Source organism: Anas platyrhynchos, chromosome 3, assembly GCF_047663525.1.
Source record: "Anas platyrhynchos isolate ZD024472 breed Pekin duck chromosome 3, IASCAAS_PekinDuck_T2T, whole genome shotgun sequence".
In the NCBI taxonomy this organism is placed as follows: domain Eukaryota; kingdom Metazoa; phylum Chordata; class Aves; order Anseriformes; family Anatidae; genus Anas; species Anas platyrhynchos.
The window spans coordinates 46,932,121-46,941,636 of NC_092589.1; the positions used below are offsets into that span (position 1 = coordinate 46,932,121).

At 42.6% G+C, this 9,516-nt stretch overlaps 1 long non-coding RNA gene across 1 annotated transcript; it reads right to left on the minus strand.

The window, feature by feature from the left end:
• Window positions 1–6,526, minus strand: LOC140002165 (uncharacterized). The gene is made up of 3 exons (XR_011808296.1): window positions 6,268–6,526; window positions 3,655–3,761; window positions 1–3,212 (listed from the first exon to the last, which is right to left on the minus strand). It is a non-coding gene; the product is annotated as an uncharacterized lncRNA (long non-coding RNA).
• Between the last annotated feature and the right edge of the window lie 2,990 nt (window positions 6,527–9,516).

Below are 9,516 nucleotides of genomic sequence, written 5' to 3' on the forward strand. Positions count from 1 at the left end.
CAGTTAAAGTTCGGAGAAGCTGTAGATACAACAAAAGCTGTGTGCTAGGTTATTTTATTTTTGTTTATCACAGATCTCTATTTTGCATTATTTTCCTCCAAACTGCTGTGTCCTGAAAGAAGACCAGAAATTGCCTGACCCTAAGAAGAGAAAGAAAGAAAGAGTCTATGTAAAGTCATCAAGTGGACAGTGTAAACAAACCATCTCCTGTCCAGAAACTGAGCTCCTCTCCCTGTGCTATACGGCATTATTTGTATAAATGGTAAGGATGCTTGGGTAGAAGTTACACATTTGTTTTAAACTGAGGTAGCTCTCAAATCGCTGGTCCAAACTAGGCTATTAGTTACAACAATGTATAATCATTTCAAGGCTCTTTGAGCAAGATGTAGTGGGTGTTTGGTCTTGTAATTAACCCACCGCCATTGGCCACGCATTCTCTCCACCCTGTAATTACTTGACTAAAAAAACACCACCATTCAAAGCATATATTGTATAGAACATTAAAAGAGCGTTCATTTTAATCTGTTTTTACACTCACACAATGATTATAACTCATTCATACATTTCACGAGCAGAAGTCATTTGGCTGAATCTGAGCATTTTTTTTTTAGAAAAATTTGATTTGGAAATAACCTGGATCAGTATGTACAGACCCATTGGCTTTTTGCATTTATTGTGCTTTTCTAGAAATAATCCAAAATTACTGAAGGGATTTTCACTTTAAATTATCTTACCAATAATCTAATACTGTAGTTGATATTGAATTATTTGCCCCAACAAAAGTCTGTTCTTTTAAATCGTGGAACATGAGTAAGTCCTGGATACAGAGAGCTTAAAAAAAGCTCAAAAGAAAACACTTCAAGAAGCTTGTAAGTGAAAACAAGGGTAAGCCTATGCAAAGAAAATGCCTCCTCAGCAAAAAACAAACAAACAAACAAACAAACAAAACAGTCCTTCCCTCAGCAAATTTTCCTTAGTAATGCTTTCTCCTTCTCTGGGGTATTTGGCTAGAATAAGCATGGAATAGAAACAGTCTTGTGTGTAAGTGTAAAAAGTAATAGAAAGCATCATGAATGTTGTGTGTAGAAACCTGCATTGAGATTTCTTTTATCTAACCTGAATTGTTTAAAAATTATTCAGTGAAGGTGAGTGTAGACTCCCTCTATAGGTAGTGGAGAGAAGCAGGTGTTTCCGGGAAGGAATTCAGATGTCTACCCTGTGACAGGGTTAGTCAGCTCGTAATTTAGTCCCGTACCTGAACTTTTACACGATTGCAGAGAAGTGAGGTGAAACCTTGAGAATAATGCTTCTGCCCCTCAGCTTCTTCAAATCTTCAATTTTTTCTTTGTGCTTCACTTTAAAATCCACCTTTGCTTTAGCCAGTGATGCCATTCTGTATCAGGCATGCTATATCCATCTCCTTTATACAAAGGCAGAGAGTCCTTCCATCTGCATCAAACTTCATCAAGCTCGATGAAGCACCTATTTTTCACTTTACAGATATCACAGCTCAGTCCTGCCCAACTGGGTGAGGAAAAGAATAGTGGAGTGTGGGGGGAGACACATTAGAAAGCTTATTTGCATTGCAGAACATGACATAGAGGTACTTGGGTTACATCTAAAAGCACGTCCTTTTTAGCTGGCTGAACTCATCCATGTGAAATTCTCTGCTGCTTCACGTCCTAGACAGCTCGCTTGGGTATCTGCACTCAACACTGCATCTGCCAGCACAAAGAATACTTGATAATTATGCTTTGAAATAACCAAGCCCTGACTCTGTGAGGCCAGCCTTTAATATAAGGCTGCGCATTTGTTCCTCAAACACCCTCACCTTTCATCCCATGCCACTCCTTGGCTGTGGGAAGAGACCCAGCCAATATCATACAGGTGCTTCCTTCAGATCCTTCTGAACTCACTAGTCATGGAGCTTGTGAACTACTACCCTATGGTAAGGCACTTTGTATTCTTTGACCTCTGCTTGTTACTCTAACCACAAGCCTCACATTTTTACCTTGTTCTCCATGTCTTTCACCTTTCTGTCTGGTCTTTGTAGTCCTTTCCTCCTTAGTGTGTTTCAATACGCACAGGGGTTTGTGTGTTGCTTTGAGGCAGGGATCATCTCCCCATTGCACACATGCACAGCTTGTAACACCACACAAAGCGCTAGGGCCATCACCACATGATAAATATTAAAGCTTGCTAGAAAGCAAGTGTGACGACCAGGCCCTGGTACAATAATCATCAGCATTTTGTATGGTTAGCTGGACCATTTTGTCCCAGGAGTGCAATTTAGTACAACAACATTGAATGGAAAATCGGACCATCTCCTGGCAGTACAGGAAGGCTGACACAATGACAGCTACGGCTTGTTGTTAATGAACCTGCAATGTGCAACACAGAACCTCACAGATAATTTAAGAAATGTGTAAGGGTGTCCATCCTTGTTGCTACCCAGCAAGGCATCATGGGATCTATTTAAGCAAATCTCAAACACGTCTACTGTACTTTGTAAGCACCTTCAGGGTCAACACCTCTTATACAAACCTTCACATATGCAGTTCTTCTAAATGCAAAATCTCTGCTTAGAGACTGTTGTGTTCACCTTGTAAAGAGCACTTAGCAGTTACTAAACAAACAAACAAAACGAAACAAACAAACAAAACAAAACAAAAGCAGTTTGTGAGTAGGTTTGACATGAACAAAGTACTGTTTCCAAGGCATATATATATTCATGGTAGGTTATCCAGATCCAGCACTTCAGGTCAATCAAATGAGAAGTTAAGTATTAACAGATCATTAAGACAAAGATTATGGAGAAGGACAGCTCTCTAGGCAGAGGATCCCCTGAATCACAGTACTTCTACATTTCAAAACAGGAGCATCATCACTTTCCCTCTTTCTGCCTAAAGTTAGAAACATATGCACAGAAATAGGCACCTAGATTAATGACCTGTTTTCCAAGATGCTGTAAATTCCCAGCCATCAAAGGCACCTTTAAATCTTCACTCACAAATTCAGACCGCGAGGCACGAAAAACGTGTCGTCTCCCAGCAGCGTCTCCCCAAATACGGGAATTCAACAGGAAGGCTCTGAGAAAACACTTCTCTCTGTCCAAAATGGCTGTGGCGGGTGGACGTAAACTGCATCCTGTGACACACTCCTAGAGCCTGTGGGTGCTTCTCTGATGCTGGTATTTGGGACGTGCTGTGAGGCTGCAGGTCACAGAATCACAGAATGGTTTGGTTTGGAAGGGACCTTAAAGATCATCCAGTTCCTACCCCCTGCCATGGGCAGGGACACCTTACACTGGGTCAGGTTGCCCAAAGCCCCACCCAGCCTGGCCTTGAACACCTCCAGGGATGGGGCATCCACAGCTTCTCTGTGCCTCCCTGGCTCCTCAGCCCTGCCTCCAATGCGTGGTGGAGTCCAGCCATGCTGGGCCTACCTGCCCGGTGCTTGTTGCCTTGTATTTATGACTGCTGTGGGTGGGCAAGCCTTATGAAGCAGAATCAAGAAGTCAGGCTAGTGGACCTGCAGTTACACTGCCAACAGCACCATAAGGCCAGGATGGTCTTCCTATGGCACAGGCACCTCTGCTCAAGGAGGGTGCTTTGAAATGCCCAGTCTGCCCCGGGTTTCCTTGCAGTTACTTACCCTAATCTTACCACCAGTTGCCATCACAAGGCAATACAGACTTATGATAATACAGCTCCTTCCCACTGCTGCTTTTGATCAACATCAGGTATAGGAAACATCACCTGCTAAAGAGATGGAACAAAAAACTCTCTGCACCAAGCATGAGCAGTGACACAAAAGCCCCAGAGCAAAGGGAGCAATGGAAAGACTCATCGAAACACCCATGGGTTGTGAGGCAGAACGAACAGCAGATCTCTTCTGGCTTGTTTAATAAAAATGGTAGGATTTAATTCAGTTGTTCTTTGGATTAATTCAGTGATTTGCATTTGGTGAAATCCCATCTTTCAAAAAGACTTCAACTGGAGGTGGCAAATGACCGGGGATAAAGGACCTCGAGGGAGCTATCCTGATGGTTCATCTTCCTTGCCACTAGAAGGTGTGTCCTGTCGAATGTGTCCAAATTCACCTTCCAGCCACTAGCTCTTGTCGCGCATTCTGTTTTATTCGATAACCCTTTGTTATTTCATATTTTCTCCCTTTTAACACACTACCTTACCTGCTGTTGTATAAAGATACCACTTTATTTATCTTCTTCTTTTTAACTGGCTAAACAGATAACCCTCTCTTGCAGTGTAACATGCTCTTTCTAGCTCAGAAACAAGTACTGAGGCTCTTCACTGCACTTGCAGGCATGTTTCTTGATTCTCCTGAAAGGGGATACAAGCACCCAGCAAAACACCCATTTGTCTTTCTGGCTGGGGGGCCAGGAGCACTCCTCAAGCCCTTGGGGGCACAGAGGTGAGCTCTGCACATCTCCCACCAGATGCCTCCTGAATGGCTTGGCTGAATAGCACTGTTTCAACTCAGAGTACAGAGCATTACCAGATCAATAAAAAAGTGTGTATTAAGGAAACATTCCTTTGTGTGCGCAGTAGCAGTCCTTCTAGCCATGCATCTTATTAACAAATGTAAAATAGTTTAAGGAGGAACTATTTAAATTCTGTCTGCAGTACTACAGCTAATTTAGCTCCTTAAAACAAGGCTTTCTGACATCTGGAAGTGCAACAGAGCTTCTAAACACAAGTCTCTCTATAGAAATAAATATCTACTCTATTATTATTATTATTATTATTTGTGTCATGCTTTCAGGCCAAAAGTGATGTGCTAAAATACATTAGGGATGGTCTAAAGCTCAGTCCTAATAATCTGATGGATTGCTTATAGAGAAAATGCTAAAGCATCCTTAAGGAAAGCAATGGTGGTGTTTTTCAGTGGACCAGAGATCGCTTGCAATGACTGTACATAGATGTGATAACAAAGCAGAGGGAAAGAAAAAAAAAAGTGTTCTTTTTAATATAATTGTTTTCCTTCAGTAACATCTTAAAGAGACTGCAGCTGCCCAGCCTGGCTGTGGTATCTGTTCAACAGCCTGTTGGATTAACTGTACAGGAGATTTAAAAGGGTTATTCCAGGTTTTGCACCAGTGCTAGAAAAATAAAATTACACCAGACCCAAACTGAATTAAGCAGTTAAGAGTCCAGGCTAACATGTTAAAATGACCTTCTTGCTGCTGATTCAATGTTTTCCAAGCAAAGCCATGGTCCTAAGCCTCTGATGTAAATGGATTTGGTATTGACTGTGGCAAGAACAAAATTGAGGTTCATCTGTGGTTCAAGACTTTTTGCAAAGGCATTTGGCATAGTTACCACACAGTGATGAAACAAAAGCAGCATTGAATGTGCAATAGGTACACAGAAAAAGAACAAGAGTAGAATAAAAAAGGTTGACAATTTTAGAAGGAAGTCCCCCTTCCATTTTTCCTCCTTCCCTTCCCTTCCCTTCCCTTCCCTTCCCTTCCCTTCCCTTCCCTTCCCTTCCCTTCCCTTCCCTTCCCTTCCCTTCCCTTCCCTTCCCTTCCCTTCCCTTCCCTTCCCTTCCCTTCCCTTCCCTTCCCTTCCCTTCCCTTCCCTTCCCTTCCCTTCCCTTCCCTTCCCTTCCCTTCCCTTCCCTTCCCTTCCCTTCCCTTCCCTTCCCTTCCCTTCCCTTCCCTTCCCTTCCCTTCCCTTCCCTTCCCTTCCCTTCCCTTCCCTTCCCTTCCCTTCCCTTCCCTTCCCTTCCCTTCCCTTCCCTTCCCTTCCCTTCCCTTCCCTTCCCTTCCCTTCCCTTCCCTTCCCTCTCATTCTAGAAGGCATTTAAATATTTAACTTCCTTAGTAGCAAAGTAACTCAGCTCACGCTAAGTTACGCACATGCTTAAATATCTTTCCTGTTCATGTGAAGCCAGGCTGTAATTTGGATCTTCAAGGATTTCTTCAGAAGATAAGGAAGAGCTGTGGCTTCTCTGTTGGAAGAAAGAGAGACCCAGGGTCCTGACACACTTGTTCCGAATCGAACCAGGAAACACATATATGAGGAATGAGAAAGGGAAGAAAACAGCCATTTGTGCTAGAGACTTGCATCATGCTGTGGTGTATCCTCGATCACTCGATCACTTGGCCTTTTCATGGGTGTGCTCCAATCCACCCTGCTTTGGCTCCCGCCTTGTTCCTGTGCTTAAGTACCTAATGAAGCAGTTTTCCTACAACAAATACCTGCACTGCTCCTTAGACAAGACAGAAGGAAATTTGTCTACCTCAGAGGGAGATCCTGTCTGACGAAATTTGAATATCCAAGTTGGGCAGACAAGTTCCCTTGTGGGAATGCTCCTCTTCTCCAACGTGCCAAACCGGTGAGTTTGCCTTCTTTTCTGAAACTGCCATTCCTCAAAGAGTGGGGCATAAGCCTGCCACATGGGAAGGTTCAGTATCCTCTGACTGCAGAGTTTCTCCAGAGCTGAGTAAGAAGTCAAATCGCGATTTCCCTCTGACCTTCTCTTTGGCAGAGCTCTTCAAAATCACGAACAAGCCTAATTGTTGCTTATGAAAATTGGGGTATGAAAATTAATCATAATGTGCATTACTTCCTTTCATCCAGCTATCAGAACTGGGAGTGAGCTAGGAACTCCCATTTCACAGAGGAGGAAGCAGAAGCAGAGTGAATCAATGAAACAGGAAGGGAAGGCAGGCTCCTGGCTCCTCACTCTCCTCCTTACCTGCTCACCCACTGCACCACTGGTAGGTACCTGTCATGCTGCTTTTGGCTCTGATTTGTGAGAAGTGTTAGTAAATGACCTATTCTTAGCTGTTCCTGTGCAGAACCTGTGGTTGCCACCCTGGGCTGAAGTAATGTACCCTAGATATGTCCAGGGACTTAGATAAGTGCTGGTCCAAATGGCTCACCATGTCTGAGGAACCACAGAGCAAGTAGAGAGGGGGGAAGGTGCAAGTACATTTTCCATACCCAGCAGCAGTGCCAGCCTCAGCATGCCACCTGCCTGCCTGCTCTCAGATTCTCCCCAAAAGCACTCGGCATGAGGATCTCCCCACTCACAATCTGTTTCTGAGGCATAGTACTCGAAGGTGAAGTTTGTTATAGATGGATCTGTTAGCAAGGGAAGTCAACAAGAGAGTCTGGATCTCAGCAGCAGCATCCTCGCTTGCACCATCCTCAGATCAACTGCTCACAGGACTTCACCACCTTCTTGTGAATTACTCAGTAAAAGACTGACACAAGTTGAGTTAAAATCAAAGAAAAAAGCTCCTGTTTAGGCACCGACTGGAGATGAGATCCTGAAAGTTCAGGCTACGCCTTATGAATGAGTGCTGAGGGATGTCTGGAAGAAGAGCTAGCAGCCAAATCCACAACACAGCAATGCCAGAAGGAATAGATTGCAGGTCTCAGAGGGAGTTTTAAGGGTTACTCAGATTATGTACTCATGTATGTCAGCAGTGCTGGCAATTTGCCTTCTACATAGTGGCAGTGAGTATCATCTTAAATCTACTTTATGGCTCCCTACAAAAAGCATGCGTTAAATAAATAAAAAACATTTCTTAGAAGAGCTTTAAAGAGAAAAAAAAAACACAAATTCAATACAAATTGACCTGTCCTTTAGACTGGAAGAAATCAGCCTGTTATTTTGTTACTAAATTCAATAAAAATAATTACTTTATCAAAGCATAATAATACCCTGATTCTAGCAATCAGATAAGCAAAAACCGTAGTCATATGGATGAGAACTGGAAGAATTCATTAGCAACAGAGTGGCAATTTTAACAGCTGTATGTTTGATTCCCATGGCAAAGTTCATATGTCATTCACATCTTCCAAACAAACAAACAAAAAAAATTGTTAGTCCCATAGAAAATAGTATATTCAGATAGATTTATTGTCTTGCTTTTACCTAAGCTTGTTTTGATACGTGGAAATACATTTGTTGTTTTATGATGGTTTTGCATTCAGATGTAAGTGCAGCTTAGGTCGTTCAAGGCCTGAAATATATTCACACCAAAGTCAAGGCCACACATTTTCAGTGGAGCTAGGTTGATTTATGCTAGCTGGAGATCTGGTAAGGTTTTAAAGGCTCTTTTGCAGTGACATAAATATAGTGCAAAGTCAGTGTGAAATCATGGATACATAAGAATTTAGATGTTTGGCTGTAGCTCATATGCATGTGACTATGAAACTAAAATGCATGAATATACATTGCACTCCGCGGTGTTTGTCATGGGATTAATACAAGGGAACGCAACTAAATAACCTAAAGTCCACTCATTCTTCACAAGTGGCACTCACTGCAGCTAAAGTTGGGTGTTTGTACAATACTCATGTTCCCTCTGTATTGTTATGGGAATTGTAGCTCAGCCAGCAGGGGCAGCTCACATAGATATGAATGCCAGCTCCAGCAGTGGTCCATCAGCCCAGGCTTTCCTGTGTTGTGGCTGGGAAGTGTGAGGGGGAACAAAAGATGAGAGAAAGAAGGAAAGAAGAAACATGAATGTAAAGAATAGAGAAGTAAAAGAGAGGGATAGAAGGATGAGAATTAGTGCAGACACGAGATGCAGGGTAAAGCGTGTAGAAAGAAAAAGAAGCAAAGAGGACATGGGCAGAGAGAGAGACAGCAACAAACTCTGTCAGGGCAGAGGCCAAAGAAACACGAATGGTTTCTAAGCAGTTGCAGGGGAAGGCTTCCAACAAAATCGAGGTATCACAGCTCTGAAAACATCTCTGAATTGTGGTTCTCACTACTGCTCTCTGATAATCTCCCTGGGTCCCCCTTCAGCCTGCAGCCTTGGTCCTTGTTGGTCTTGAAAGTGAGCAAGCAGATTTGCTCTTCATATTGGGGATAAATAGCAAAATCTGCCTTGTAAAGAGTTTGTCATGGGAACAGTTCCTCTGCAAGAGTACATGTATCACAATAGTACTGCAAGCAGCATGGATTAGCTCTGTTTTTCAGGACACAAAAAGAATTACCTGGTATTTTACTTCTATTCACATCTAAGAGTTGTCACAGGTGTAATGTTTAATGTCTTGCAAATGTATTTGTTTTCTTCTGTTTGTTCTGACTTGGGACAAAAGGTGGATTGCTCTATGGCATGCAAAGGCAGTATCACCAGGAGAGAATGAGGTAAACATCTACGTGGATTCATGTAAATACTGCCTTCTACTACCTGTGGTACTGGGAGAAGGAAATGTTCCCATGAATGCTGTCCCCAGTACAAATACCACAACATAAATAACTTCTACAGTATTTGCTATATACTGCAATGGTTCCTGGTGGTCAGCAACAGAGATCCCATGAAGCCTAGACCTCCTGCAAAGGAAGAGCAATTTAAGGAATGCAAACTTGATATACCATTTTTTGCTTTACCTGAAGTTCACTCCTGATTGATTTTAAAATAGCTTTTCCCTTACAAAATGAAATTTCTGGTTGACAAACAACTTGACTTGGAGCCCATTTGTGTGTTAGGAAAACACTGTGTATCAGCCGTTTCTTAGAAAAAAA